Source organism: Cervus elaphus, chromosome 22, assembly GCF_910594005.1.
Source record: "Cervus elaphus chromosome 22, mCerEla1.1, whole genome shotgun sequence".
In the NCBI taxonomy this organism is placed as follows: domain Eukaryota; kingdom Metazoa; phylum Chordata; class Mammalia; order Artiodactyla; family Cervidae; genus Cervus; species Cervus elaphus.
This window is the reverse complement of record NC_057836.1, coordinates 9176065-9191636: the sequence shown is the minus strand read 5'-3', so window position 1 is coordinate 9191636 and position 15572 is coordinate 9176065. Positions and strand designations below refer to the sequence as shown.

The 15572-nt window shown below is 47.9% G+C and overlaps 1 long non-coding RNA gene across 1 annotated transcript; it reads right to left on the bottom strand.

The window, feature by feature from the left end:
* Nucleotides 1-12221: 12221 nt before the first annotated feature.
* Nucleotides 12222-15543, bottom strand: LOC122680057. The gene is made up of 3 exons (XR_006336595.1): nt 15423-15543; nt 12955-13155; nt 12222-12472 (listed from the first exon to the last, which is right to left on the bottom strand). It is a non-coding gene; the product is annotated as an uncharacterized LOC122680057 (long non-coding RNA).
* Nucleotides 15544-15572: the final 29 nt, after the last annotated feature.

Genomic DNA, 15572 nt, shown 5'->3' with positions numbered 1-15572 from the left:
TCTGTGTCTCTTCCATCTGGCTGTTGCTGAAAGGCATCCTTTTATGATAAATAGGCAGTAATAAGTAAAGCACTATCTGGAGTTCTGTGAGCCATTCTAGCAAATTATTGAACCCAAGGAGGAGACCATGGGAACCACTGATTTATATCCAGTAGCTCAGGAGTAGTTTCTGAAGTAAGGGCAGTCCCTGGAACTGACCTCCTAACTTGAGGGATGGGACCCTAACTCCAGGTGCATAGTGTTATAACTGAATAGGGGGCTTCCCTGTTGGCTCAGTGGCAAAGAATCCACCTGCCAGTGCCGGAGACACGAGTTCGATCCCTGGTCCAGGAAGATCCCACATACCTGGGAGTAACCAAGCCTGCGCTCTAGGAAGCGCAACTGTTGAGCCCGTGTGCCACAACTACTGAAGCCTAAGCACCGTAGAGCCCGTGCACTGCAACGAAGAAAAGCTCCTACTCGCTGCAACTGGAGAAAATGCCCGCGCAGCAACAATGACCAACAGAGCCAAAAGTAAATAAATAAATACAATTATTTAAAAACAAAAGACTGAATAAGTTTCTGTTAGGACGCTCAGCTGGTGTCAGAGAACTGGTTGGTGTGGGAAACCCATACACTTTTGGTGTCAGAAGTGGGAGTAGAAGTATAGAAGAAAACAGTGTTTTCCCTTTTAGGGCCAACTCTATGCTAGGCACTTTGTAGTATCTATTTCACTTCCATTATACCTGTGGATATAGAGGCACTAAGCTTATCCCATTCTACATTCTACCGAGGAGGAGCTGGGCTCCGCCAGGGTCACACTAGGACAGAGGCTGAAGCACCATAGGGCCCCACCTGCAAAATCCATGCTTTTAGGCACTTCGCTGCCTTTTGTTGAAATATCTGTATATATTTCCAGTAATTCACAGATCCTTAAAGGCTTTTATGCAGCAATTCCCCTGGCTCTGAATGTTTCTGGATCAGCAAAGGCTTTGGCTTTGGTCAGCCATCCACCCTCCTCTGGCTTCACCCATCTCTGCTGTCTTCCCAAGCCTGTCCCAATTACATGTCCTAGAAAATGCTACTTCAAACACTGGAAAAACTTCAACAGAACTGAAAACCTTTTCCTCAAACTTTTTCCAAATCCACAGGCTTTTTAAAAATCACATCAGTTGGGCCACTGGCATCCGCTTAGCCCTAGCTGTCAACATGGCAGACGCCCAGGCCCATCCTTGGCCTTCTTCTCCATCCACACTCGCTTCCTGGGTGAACCCACCTGGTCTTGTGGCTTTAAACATCCACTGTAGGAATTCCCTGGTGGCCCAGTGGCTAAGACTCTGTGCTCCCAATGCAGGGGGCTTGGGTTCAATCCCTGGTCAGGGAACTAGATCCCACACACTACAAGAAATATCAAAAATCCTGCATGGGGCAACTCAGAGTATGCATGCCGCAAGCAAAGATCCCACACGCTGCAGCAAAGATCCCACATGCTGCAGTAAAGATCGAAAATCTTGCATACTGCAGTCAAGACTCGTCTCCAGCCTCTTGCCATGACTTCAACCATTGCCCAACACCCCCCCAACCCACCCCTTGTTCGTGCTGTCCCCTTGGTCCAGAATGCCCTTTCTCCCTTCTCTGCCTGCCTAATTCCTCTGTGCTCCTAGACTCAGCTCCAAGGTCACCTCCCTGATCACCCACTCCCACCTCCCCAGCACTCTGTAACTACCATCTTCTTCCCGGGGCTCACCCATCCAATCCTCACAGCAAGGTCACCTTGGCTAAGATGACTAACAGGCCAGAAAAGCAGTTTGGTGGCCCAAACGGCAAAGGCCTTAGCACCTTCTGTGAATCTGGAACTGTTCCCAGAATCCCAAGGTCAAATGGTAGATGTGTATGGCATGAGGAGGGGGCAAATGGGACTGGAAAAGAGGAGGAGAAGGGACAAGAACCAACACGTTTGGAGCAGATTCTATGTTCTTGTGCTAAAGGCCCTGGAGATGCTACTTCATTGTTAAATCCCTGGGGGGTAAGGATTTTAAAAACAAAAGAACTGCTGTATAAGAGTTACAAAACTAAGAAAGGTAGCATTTCAAGGCAGTGGAAGAGACTAGTCAATACTAGACTTTAATATGAAGTTGGCTATGTATATGGAAACAATCAAGTTGGATCCTTTACATGGCATTAAAACTCCAAATGGAATATGTTAGTTGCTCAGTTGTGCCTGACTCTGCGGCCCCATGGACTGTAGTCCACCAGGCTCCTCCATCCATGGAATGCTCCAGGCAAGAATACTGGAGTGGGTAGCCATTCCCTTCTCCAGGGACTTTTCCTGACCCAGGGATCCAGCCGGGCTCTCCCACGCTGCAGGCAGGTGCTTCACCCGCTGAGCCACCGCACAATCATTTAAGCGGCTGTTTCTGTGAATCTGGGGTAGGGGAGGTCTTTGTCAGCATAACACAGAAGGCAGTGACCAGGAAGGAAAGTACCGAGAGACCTGACTATGTAAAAATGTAAAGACTTCATATGTCAACCAATAAAGTGAAAATGAAAAACCGGGAAAAAATCTCTCCTACATGCTACCAGATAGAAAGGGCTTCCCTGGTGGCTCAGCAGTAAAGAATCCTCCTGCAATTCAGGAGGTGCAGGTTTGATCTCTGGGTCAGGAAGATCCCCTGGAGGAGGGCATGGCAACCCAGTCCACTATTCTTGCCTGGAGAATTCCATGGACAGAGGAGCCTGGTGGGCTACAGTCCATGGGGTCGCAAAGAGTCAGACACGACTGACGCGACTAAGCGTAGCACAGAAATACAGGCTCGTAATCTAAACAGACAATTCACAGAGTGAGAAATAATAAGTTCAAAGTTCAATTTTTCTAGTAATCACAGAAATACGAGTGAAGTCAAATTGAGATTCTGTTTAACATTTACCAAATTATCTGGGACTTTCCTGGTGGTCCGGTGGCTAAGATTTCATGCTCCCAATGCAAGGGACCCAGATTTGATCCCTGGTCAGGGAAATAGATCCCACATGCAACTAAGACCTGGCATAGCCACCCCCCCCAAAAAATAATAATAATAAAAGTGTCATGAGGTACCATGGGAGAATGCACCGTATAAAGCTGCTGATGATAGAAACTGTCATTGTATAGGTTATAAACAGCTTTTGCATTCTAGGGCAGGAGAGGGGATCTGTTTACAGAGAAGATCCTCCCTTTGTTCTGAATTGTTTTGGAAAGACCCTTTCCTCCAGCCCTCTTAGTCAGGCAGCTGTGAAGTGACAGCCCCCTGATGCTCTTGGAGATGCTCAAAGCTAGCTGCTTTAGGCTAAGGTGTTAAGTATTCTAACCCATTATATAAACTGGGTTAACCAGTTAAAGGACTCCCCCAGCCCCCACCCCAAACTCGGTTTTGGACTGCTCTCTGCAGGAAGGTGCAAGAGCAGGAGCTGAAGCACGCTTTAGGTGGGAGGCCAGGATTCTTCTCCCCTGCGGTGGCAGCTGGGGTGGTCTGCACGCTGGGCAATAGGGGCCCAGTTGAGGGCATTGAGCCCCTATCCAGAGGCCGAGGTAGGCTAAAAAGAAAGCAGCCATGTGACCCCTGTGGAGAATCCCTGACTGTGGACTTTGGCAGCAGCGACCTCCGGTTTAAATCTGCCTTTTGTTCTCCCCAAACCTGCAGTCAGATTTTTATTAGGTTGGTGGTAGCTGTGTTTTAAGGAATTCAGGGAGAGTGTTGAGCCTAGAGAAGCCATCCTGGGAGCTGAAGCCTGGAGATGTCAGCAGACGGCAGGAGGTGACCCATTTCTGGGAAGAAGGGCAGTGGTCCAGAGGAAGGGAGGTGGCTCAGGTGATGAGTGGCAGCCAGGTCAGAGCAGGAAACAGGAAGCATGGCTTGCAAGTCACTTGGCAAAGTGAACATTCGAAAGCTTGGTCTCACAGGCTGTATTAAAGAGCAGTGTTGCCCAAGGGCCCAAACCCCAGAATTCTAGGACCCTTTGCTGCATGTCAGAGGCAGGAGGACAGGCCCTTTTCTATGCTGGGTGACTGAAAATGGCAACTGCAAACTGGGAGACAACCTTCCATTTGCAGCAAAATCCTTAAAAATGTGCATAACTCTGATCTTAGTTCCCCAATCACAGGTTGAACCTGGAGTCATGGCTGTGGAAGCACTGAGTCCTAACCACTGGACTGCCAGGGAATTCCCAATAGCTCATTTCTTTTTATCTCTGATAATATTTCATTGGTTGGATGTCCCACAGTTGTTTATCTATTCGTCTACTGAAGGACATCTTGGTTGCTTCAGTTTTGGCAATCATGAATAAAGCTTCTATAAACACCCATGTGCAGATTTTTGTGTGAATGTAATTTTCAACTCATTTAGATAAATACTAAGGTGCATAATTGCTGGATCATACAGTAAAACTATGTTTAACTCTGCAAGAAACCACCGAACAGTCTTCCAAAGTGTCCGTGCTGTTCTGCATTCCCACCAGCATTAAAGGAAATTTATGGCTCTACATCCTTGTGAACATTTGGAGGTGTCCGTGTTTTGAATTTTAGACATAATAATAGATGTGTAGTAGTATTTCATTGTTGTTTAATTTGCAGTTCCCCAAAGACATGTGGGGGACTTCCCCATTGGCTCAGTGATAAAGAATCCACCTACCAAACTAGGAGATGTGGGTTTAATCCCCAATCTGGGAAAATCCCCTAGAGAAGAAAATGGCAACCCATTCCAGTATTCTTGCCTGGGAAATCCCATGGACAGAATGGACAGAGGAGCCTGGCAGGCTACAGTCCATGGGGTCTCAAAAGAGTTGGTTATGACTTAAGTGACTAAACAACAACAGCAAAGACATGTGGAGCATCTTTTCATACACTTATCTGCCATTTCTGTTCCAGGTTTGGGGGATTCCCAGGTGGTGCTGGTGGTAAAGAACCTGCCTGCCAATGCGGGAGATGTAAAAGACACAGGTTCAATCCTTGGGTCGGGAAGATCCCCTGGAGGAGGAAGTGGCAACCCACTCCAGTATTCTTGCCTGGAGAATCCCATGGACAGAAAAGCTTGGCATGCTACAGTCCATGGGGTCGCAAGGAGTGGGACATAAGCTTAGGTGATGGGTTCTGCTGGAGGGCTACTCTCCCCCCACTGTATCAGTTAGCCTTTGCTGTGTTAACACACTATTCTAAAACAAAATCACACATCTGTAGGTGTTGTGGGTTTCAGCTGATTGTGGCTGGGTGAGGCTGGGTGCTTCAAGCCTCACAGCTGGGTCTGTTCTGTCTCACTGTGGGTTTCCGGGTCTGCTGCGGCGGCTCTGCTCCACGGTCTCACACCTTCTTTGGACCACTGTACCCAATTTAAATATATATTTCGATAAATGCATTTCAATATAATTGACCTCCTTTATAAACGTTGGTATATTATTTTGTGCATTTAAAAATACTATGGGTGGGGTGGGGTGGTGGAGGCTCCTCCTAGTGGTCAGAGGCTCAGAGAAAGTTAAGAAATCTTGGTCTACAGGGATTTGCAATGCAACCTTGAGTTGAACCTGAACAGGAAATAACCAAGACATCATACAAAGGAAACTGGTTAAGTAATCTTGGTTTTACTTTTACAGTGGAATACCATAAGGGAAGTAAGAACTTTCTTGTAGGAGAATAATGAAATAAAACATTAAAATTACATTCAGTGGAAAAAAGATTATAAAATAATACAGTGCTATTCAATCACTTTCCTGTACCCCTGATAACCACTGATCCATTTCTGGTAACTATAGCTTTGCCTAAGAATTACTCATTAAAGAAAATAAACAATTGATAAGATGCTCAGAGGGCTTCCCTAGTGGTTCAGATGGTAAAGAGTCTGCCTGCAATGCAGGAGACACAGGAGACACAGGTTTGATCTGTTGGTCAGGAAGATACTCTGGAGAAGGGAATGGCAACCTACTCCAGTATTCTTGTCTGGAGAATTCCATGGACAGAGGAGCCTGGCGGGCTACAGTCCATGGGGTCGCAAAGAGACACAGACTGAGTGACTAACACTTTCACTTTCAAGATGCTTAGAGAAGTTAGCTGAGTTGCCTAAGGCTGGAAACCTTTGGGATTTCCACCTCTCCATCCTCTTTATTCCTCCCCACCCCCACCCCACCCAGCATATTACATCTGTGACAACCTATTTCCAAATTCTGAGGTTCTGGGGCTTAGGACTTCAAATATGAAATTGAGAGGACATGATTTAACCCTTAACGACACTGTCACAGAGTAGGGGGTCACAGACAGCCTCTGAAGCAAAGGAGGTCCACTGCTTCCTAGCTGTGTGACCTTGGGCAAGTGACCTAACTTCTCTGGGCCTCAGTTTTCATGAATGTAAAATGGGGATTGTGCCTATCACTGACAGTTGGCTCCAGCTGCTGCCTTTCCAGATCCACCCTCATGTTGCTGCTGAGGTTGCAGGAACAGGCTGCTTCCAGCCAGTGACTGAGCAGAAGGGAGCTAACATGGGCTGGTCCCTGCAAGACACAGGATGCCTTTAGCCAGGGCTTTCCAGGTGGCCTGGCTGACACTGTCCTCCGACTGCACTACCGGCCATCTGATATCCTTCCTACCCCACCCCCCGCACTGGCCATCCCCCCAGGAGTCAGACTTTCAGACCTGCATCATAGTCTGATGGCATATCCTACCCAAGGGTAATAGTAACACATTCCACAGGGGTGGTTATGACAACCCTGCACACGAAGTCATGTGTGTAAAGCATTAAGAAAAGTGCTTGGCACTTGTTCGGTGCTCAATAAAAGTTTATTCATTCACAAAGCATTTATTTGGTGTCTGCTGTGTGCTAAACACTGGGGTTGCAGAGATGAGTAAAACCTAGTCCTTTCTTTCTTTCTCTCTTATTTTTTAAAAAAATTTATTTAGTTAGTTATTTGGCTATACCAGGTCTTAGTTGCAGCATGTGGGATCTTTAGTTGCAGGATGTGGGATCTAGTTCTCTGACCAGGGATCAAACCCAGGTCCCCTCCATTGGGAGCTCAGAGTCTTATCCACTGCAGCACCAGGAAAGTCCCTCGTCCCTGGTATTGGTCTCAGCATCTCTGAAGAGGTAAACCGAAGTGAGGATAGAAGTAGTGCATGGAGAAATTGAGAGCAGGGTATGGGGGGTGAGCATTCTGGAAATGATCTTAAAGGAGTAATTCAGGAGAAATAGAAAGCTACAAAGGTGAGGATGCCCAGGGCACTCTCCACCACCCACAATCCACCGTGCACCCAGGAGTCCCGGTGATCAGAAAGATCATCCTCCAATCCAGATCCGATCACATCCTTCCCCAGCTGCCAGGCACCTCGGGGCCCCCCAGACTCCCACAGTTCATGAAGCACCACTGGTCCAGCCCTGCTTCTGCTCCAGCTTTGGTTCAATTTCACCAACACCAATGGAAAAGGCAATGGCAACCCACTCCAGTACTCTTGCCTGGAAAATCCCATGGACAGAGGAGCCTGGTGGGCTGCAGTCCATGGAGTCGCGAAGAATCATACACGACTGAGCGACTTCAGTTTCACTTTTCACTTTCATGCATTGGAGAAGGAAATGGCAACCCACTCCAGAGTTCTTGCCTGGAGAATCCCAGGGACGGGAGAGCCTGGTGGGCTATAGTCCATAGGGTCTCAAAGAGTCAGACACGACTGAAGTGACTTAGCACAACACTGAAGCCAGACAGACCATTGCTTTAGGCTTCAGCTGCCACCTTTCTCTCTCTACCAGGTCTACACTCTTGCAGTTACCTCTGCCTGAAACATCTTTCCCTTCCCTGTCATTTGACCACCTCCTATGTATCCTTCATGGGCTTCCCTGATAGCTCAGTTGGTAAAGAATCCGCCTGCAATGCAGAAGACCCTGGCTCGATTCCTGGATTAGGAAGGTTCTCTGGAGAAAGGATAGGCTACCCACCCCAGTATTCTTGGGCTTCCCTGGTGGCTCAGCTGGTAAAGAATCCACCTGCAATGCAGGAGACCTGGGTTCGATACCTGGGTTGGGAAGATCCCTTGGAGAAGGGAAAGGCTCTCCACTCCAGTATTCTGGCCTGGAGAATTCCATGGACTTTATAGTCCATGGGGTTGCAAAGAGTTAATATGACTGAGCAACTTTCACTTCACTATGTATCCTTCAGGCCTCAGCTAAGATGTTGCTTCCTCTCAGCAGCCCTCCCTGATTGCCTAAGTCAGAAAGGTGGCTCTCTTCTAGGTCCCCTAGCCCCATGTCTGCCCTGTCACACTGCTCTGCCAGGGCCTGGCTCTTTGTTTCCCTTGCAGGACTGTGAACTCCCAGAGGGCAGGGACTGTGTTTACATTTCTATTTTTAGTTTTTCATTATGAAAAATTTCAGACATATACCAAAAAAAAGACAGAACAGCACCATGAAACCCCATACACACATCACCCCAGAGCACACTGATTTTGTTCCATTGGTTCAGTCTCTCTCCCCCTTTTTTACTTTTTTCCTCCTTTACTAAAGTATTGTAAAGCAAATCACCCCCATTTGTTCCATTGGTTCACTCTCTCTCCCCCCTTTTTACTTTTTTCCTCCTTTACTAAAGTATTGTAAAGCAAATCACCCCCACCTCCCATGTATTTCACTATGCTTCTCTAGGAAATTGAATAAATAGTTTTTAATCACATGAATGACTGCTGCAGAGCTGTTTATAACAGCTCTGAACTGGAAACATGTTTATTAGCTAACATTTGAAAATGAAGGGGTGACCAGTCAAAGGACTCTGATGCATCTCTTCAGAGGATCAGTATGAAGACCACACAGCCTCCTGGCAAGATGCTAGTGACCAAGCAAAGCCCAGAAAGACAAAGAGCCCAGTCCAAGCTGGTCTCCACACTCTTTTTTGGCAAGCAGGCCAACATAGCTGCCTGGGTTCCCCGGTCAGAATAGAGAAAGCAAAAAGGAAGGTGAGGATGAGGGTGGCGAGATGTGGGCGAAAATGCTCTTCTCCCTTCCAAATGTTCTTCTCTGTTCTTAACGTCATCTTTCCAAGCTGTTACCTGCAAACCAGACTCGCTGCGGGGCTGTGTGAGGCTGAACAAAGGACTGGTGGCATCTGCTGGCTCCGTGGGGAGCTGGCTGGAGTCACTGAAAGCCTTGCTGTAGACCTCATGACAAAGGGTGGATCCAAACTCCGGGCACAGACCGTCTCAGTTCCCAGAAGGGGGTCGACAAGCCGCATGGCTGTTTGTTCTTCTGCTGCCGGGGTTTTGGAAAGGCCGCGGTGTGGTGGCAGGGAGTCACCTGATGTTCCGGGCCATGTGTGTGCTTCAGGTGCATCGGGGTTCTCATCCCAGCCAGGTAGCCTGCCCACCTGGGCGCCTGGCGCTTGCTCTGCCTGTTTAAATGGTTATCGGGGTGAGTAGTTTTGAGATCTTTGTTCCTCTGGCAGACTTACATTTATGACAAATCCTGACCCAGAGGGTTGTCCTGGGAAAACAGGATCCACTTTTCAGCTTGGTTCCCAGGCACACTGACCCTAGAGGAGAAGGGGGCCTATCCCCAGCAGACTTCCTTTGATCCACCCCTACTCCTTAGGAGCTCAGTTCAATTCAGTTCAGTTCAGTCGCTCAGTCGTGTCCAACTCTTTGCGACCCCATGGACTGCAGCATGCCAGGCTTCCCTGTCCAATACCAACTCCCGGAGCCTGCTCAAACTCACGTCCATTGAGTCGGTGATGCCATCCAAACATCTAATCCTCTGTCATCCCCTTCTCCTTCCCCCGTCAATCTTTCCCAGCATCAGGGTCTTTTCAAATGAGTCAGTTCTTCCCATCAGGTGGCCAAAGTATCAGAGTTGCAGCTTCAGCATCAGTCCTTCCAATGAATATTCAGGACTGATTTCCTTTAGGATGGACTGGTTGGATCTCCTTGCTGTCCAAGGGACTCTCAAGAGTCCTCTCCACTACCACAGTTCAAAAGCATCAATTCTCCGGTGCTCAGCTTTTTTTATAGTCCAACTCTCACATCCATACATGACTACTGGAAAAACCATAGCTCAGCGTCCTGTAAACAGGAGGCGTGATGACTTCATACTTGTTCTCCCAAGTGCCGTGCTGAGTCCAGCGTCTTCCTGCTCCCTAGAAAATCCGACTTGAGGAATTCTGGAAAAAGGACCCATCAGAGTGCATTGGTTAGGGGGCAGGGATGGAAAGAGGCTTGGGGGTATATGTCTGGAAGGCCTAAGTTGCAGTTCCAGCTCCCCATAAGTCACTTGGGAACCTTAGGACTATCTCTCCCACTTGCCTCATCTACCAATGTGTCCATTCATCTCCATCTCACTCTAACCAATGTGATGCCACACATGGTCATTAAGCAGCTTCCTGGGGGCCTGCAAGGAGACCCAGAGCTGAACTGCTATAGTTCCTGTCCTTGGAAAGGTCACTTCAAACAATAACTATGGTTTTAAATGATCAAAAAATGACTGAAGGCCTGATTTGTAGTGAGGGAATGGATGGGGTTCAGGGTAGGCTGCCCCCAAATATGCCACTTTGGCAAATTGATTATTTTGAATTAAAGTTTCTTGGGGAACAGTCAATGGGAGAACACTTGTCCCCTTGAAAGCAGGAAATAAATCTCCCATGTGAAGCTATTCTCTGTGTACCAGGACGAGAGGAGAAATCCTTATCTCCAGAAACGTGAAATGCAAGGTCTCAAGGCCAAGAAGGCTGCCTAAACAAACTCTGTTACTCCTTCATTAACTTGCTACCCCAAGCAAAAAGCCCTTTGTTTTGTCCAATCTTCACAAATAATTGTTTCTTTGTCTGCAAGGTAGAAAAGCTGCCTGCTTTGGTCACTTCTTTGAGCTTCGTATGTTTGGGGCTCCCGTATGGATGAAATTAAATTCGATTGTTTTTCTCCTGTTGATCTGTCTTTTGCCAATTTAATTTTATTAGACCAGCCAAAAAGAAGTTAGAAGGGCAAAGGGAAATTCTTCCTCTCTTAGAGGATCAAGAAAAATGCCAAGGGCTTTCATTCCCTAAGGGGCTTTGAAGATGGAGCAGAAGTTCACTGGGCAGGCATGTGTGGGAACAACAGGGACAAAGATGGAGGCAGGAAACACATGGTTGTTTGAGAAACTTGAAGCAGTTAAGCTCAGGCTGAGCTGGGAAGGGCCTTGGAGGGTCTGCCTCCTTCACAGGGTTTCCAGGAAAGGCCTTGGCATCTCGTACCGACGTGTTTTTACCCACAACAGCAGGACACTTCTGAGGGCAAGTGGGCAAGCTTGTGGGTTCCCCCAGCAAACAATTCTCCAGTCCTCTGCAGATACCAATGGGGCGCCCTGTAATTTAATTCATTCTAACACTAACCACTTGGAGTTCGTGCAGACCCCACAGGTTAAGAGGGTTTCCCAGGTGGCGCTAGTAGTAAAGAACCTGCCTGCCAATGCAGGAGATGTAAGAGATGCAGGTTCAATCCCTGAGTTGGGAAGATCCCCTGGAGAAGGGAATGGCTACCCACTCCAGTATTCTTGCCTGGAGAATCCCATGGACAGAGGAGCCTGGTGGGCTACAGTCTACAGGGTCGCACAGAGTCACACACGGCTGAAGCGACTTAGCACACACACATGCCACAGGTTAAGGGTCAAGTGCCACAAGACTGCCCTCCTTTTCAGTTGCAAGCAGAGGGTCCTCAGGTTTCCCACATTTCTGTCCAATTTGGCTACAAATCAGATTCCCTTGACCCCCTCCTCCCATTCCATAATTTGCTGTAACAGCTGTAACTCAGGGCAACATCTTACTATTGCTGGTTTGTTACAAAGGACACAAACAGCCACATGAAGAGCTACATAGGTAAGCTCTGTTAGGGTGCACAGAGAGCAGAGCTTCTGTCTCCATGGAGTTTGAGGTGTGCCGCACTCCCAGCAAGTGGACGTATTCAAAACCCAGAAGCTCTCTGAAACCCTTCGCTGAGGCTTTTTATGGACGTTCCATTATCCAGGCATGATTGATTGAATCATTGGCCACTGGTGACGAACTCCCTTTCCAGCCCTTCTCCCCTCCCCTTGGGTGGAGGGTGGGGGCCCTAAAGCTCTAGCCCTCTAACCACACGGTTGGTCCCTCTGCAATCAGCCTCGTTCCAGAAGTTATCTAAGAGCTTTCAGCCACGTCGTTCATTATCTATAAACTCCAGTACAGTGGATAAGTGCTTGCTATAAATAAGATGCTCCTATCATTGCTGTCAGGAAATGTCCAAACTCTTTTATTATTTTTAATTTTTAAAAATTGTTTATTTTGTTTTAAAATATTTATTTGGCTGCACAAGGTCTCAGTTGCAGCATGCAGGATCGTCGCTCATCATTGAGGCATGCTGGTTCTTGTGGGATGTCATGTGGGATCTAGTTCCCTGACCAGGGATCGAACTCGGACTTCTTGCATTGGGAGTGGGGAGTCTTAGCTACTGGACCACCAGGAAGTCCCCAAAACTCTTTGAGAAGCTCTGTGCTAGGACCTGGGAAGATGAAGAGTCAGAAGACTGGAGTTCAAATCCTGACATTTCTGCTGGCTGACTTGCTGAATTCGAGTTTCCTGCTTTATAAATTAGGATGATTACAATACCCATCTCACCAGGTTGGAGTGAGAAGTAAATAAATGCATGATGAAAAAAATACCCAAGTTCCTGGCATCCAGTAGGTGCTCAATGTGTGTGTATTCTCTTTTTAAAACATTACATTGTAATCTGAATGTGATTAACATCAGTACCTACCATAGGTCAGGTCTTCCTGTGACATCTCATTTAATCCTTGCCGTCATTCGGCCAGGTAGGTTATAACTCCCATTCTACAGAGGATATTGAGGCTCAGAGAGGGCACGTGGCTTGTTCAAGGTCATACAGGTGACAGGATATGGGGCAAGAATTAGAAAGTGGGCTGGACTCCAAATCTTAATTCTTTTGACTTTTTCTCAATTGACAAACCAGCAGGCCTCTCCTACCTTCACTGCAGAGACTGCACTTAGCCTCCTGGTATTCATTTCCCAATCCCTTTTCTGTAACAGCAACTTGTAGTTCATCACTTTGTGGCTCCATCCAAAGCCTTCATTTCCTGACCTCCTTTTCACCAAGATGTGGTCATGGGGCTAGGTTACAGCCATTGAGATGTAAGGAGAAGCGTCATGAGGCACCTCTGGGGTCTCCTTAAAAGAGAAGGGAGACTGTGTGCCAGGCTGCTTTGTCCATGGAACTTTCCAGGCAAGGACACTGGAGTGGGTTGCCATTTCCTACTCCAGGAGATCTTCCCAGCCCAGGGATCAAACGTCTCATGCATCTCCTGCATTGGCAGGTGGATTCTTTACCACTAGTGCTACCTGGGAAGCCAGTGAGATTGCATGTGTGCATGCAGGCTAGGTCATTTCAGTTGTGTCTGACTCTGTGTGACCTTATGGACTGTAGCCCACCAGGCTCCTCTGTCCATGGGGATTCTCTAGTCAAGAATACTGGAGTGGGTTGCCATGCCCTCCTCCAGGATCTTTCCTGACCCAGGGATCAAACCTGTGTCTCTTATGTCCCCTGCATTGGCAGGCAGGTTCTCTAGCACTAGCACCACCTGGGAAGCCAGTGAGACTGCTTACAAGTAAATGTTAATTTGAAAAAAAAAAAAAAGAGGAAGCAAATGCCATCTTCCTACTTGTCTCGTTCCTTTCTGCTGGCTGAACTCAGATGAAATGGCTGAACTCAAGGAGCCATCTTGGGCCATGCAGAGCTAGCTGTGTTGGTAGGACAGCAAGATGGTGAATCACCATCCCAGTCATAGACTGCCTCCCTCTTCCCCCTTCTGAATGTTAGCTCTTCTCTATTAAGCCTTTCTTTCAGCTTTTAAACAGGCTCAAGTTTCTCCCAAGCTAAAACAAAAAACCGTCCCTCAAACCCATGTTCCCTTCCCTCCCTCTCCTGAATCTACCAACTGGGAGGAACCACCTATTCTCAAGGTCTTCGTGTCTCCATTTCCCTGCCACTCCTCAACTCACTGCATCTGGGTTTCTGTCCTACCATTCCATCAGAATTGCCTGGGTCAAGGGCCTGGGACGGCTAGATCCAATGGGTTTTCTTTGGTTATCTTCTAACTGATCTCTCGAAGCATGCCATGTTGCCCATGCCCTCCTCACCCTGGGTTCTGGGGCACCTCTGTTCCCCTTGCCTCTTCAGCTGCTCACTTTCTGTTGTCCTTGCTCGCAAATCCTCTGCTTTGAGCTCTAGTCCTCTCTAAGGAATAATCTGATTCCTTTTCTTGCATGTCTCAAAAGCATCTCAAACTCAACACGTACAGGGAATCCTGTGGCAGTCCAGTGGTTAGGACACTAAGCTTTCACTGTGGAGGTCCCAGGTTCAATCCTCAGTCAGGGAACTAAGATCCCACAAGCTGTGCTGCACAGCCAAAAACAAAGCAAAAAAACAACAGAAATAGCATCAACACGTCCAAACTGAAAATTCTCCCTCTCCAGAAGCCTAGCTGTTCTTGCCAGAAATCTGAATCTTTGACACATCTCTTCCCATCATCATCCAAAACCAATCCATCGTCAACCTTTGACAGTTTCATCTCCTAAATAAAGTCCACCCGAAGGCCATCAGCTGATTCAGGCCACTCCAGGGACTGTTGCCTCGATCTAGTAAACAATCTCCTAATCTATCTTTTCATCTCCACTCCAATCCTCTTCTAAATACCAGTTCTGCACACAGTAGTCAAAGGAATCTTTCTATCAACAGGGTCCTGTCAATGACTTGCTCAGAAGTCAACAACTTGCCTTTGTCCTCCAGATGAATAGCCCAACTCCTGCCTGGGCCAGCAGGGTCAGAGTCCGCCCTCTTACCCGCTTCACTTCACTCCCCCTCCCTCTCTGTTCCCGCCTCAGCGGCCTTCTGTGTCACCCACGCTTCCTGAGCACACCCCTCCCTTTCCTCGCGCCACTAGCGGTACCCTCCTGCTCTTCCTTGTCAGTTAACCTGCCACGCTCTCATGCCTGCCACATCCGTAACTCTCTTCCCAGCCAGTAGCACCATTCGAATGACTTACATATATTAACGTTGTCCTCCCCAATTAAAATGTTAGCTGTTTGAGGGCCTGTCTTGCTCGAGGCTTCACCCTCCAAGGATCAGGCACAGTCATCCAAAGAATATTTATTGAGTGAATGAATAATTCGCCCGCCCCCACCCCCACGCGAAGAGCCCACTCATTGGAAAAGACCCTGATGCTGCGAATGATGGAAGGCAAAGGATGAGATGGCTGAATGGCATCACCCATTCAATGGACACGAGTTTGAGCAAACTCCCGGGAGGCAGTGAAGGACAAGGGAAGTCTGGCGTGCTGAAGTTCATGGGGTGGCAAAGAGTCGGACACGACTAAGCGACTGAATAACAACCGCCCCCAAACAGCTCATAAAGTACACCAAACTTTTAGGAGCCCCACCTGACACGGATCCTGAAGAATGCTTGCAAATAAAGGATGAGCGGCAACCGCAAAAGGAAGCGCGCTTTTTCCCCCTTTATCCCCTACAGCAGAAAGGACTCAAAAGCGCGCCTGCGCATTTCGCTTCGCTACCGCCCCCATCCCACTTCG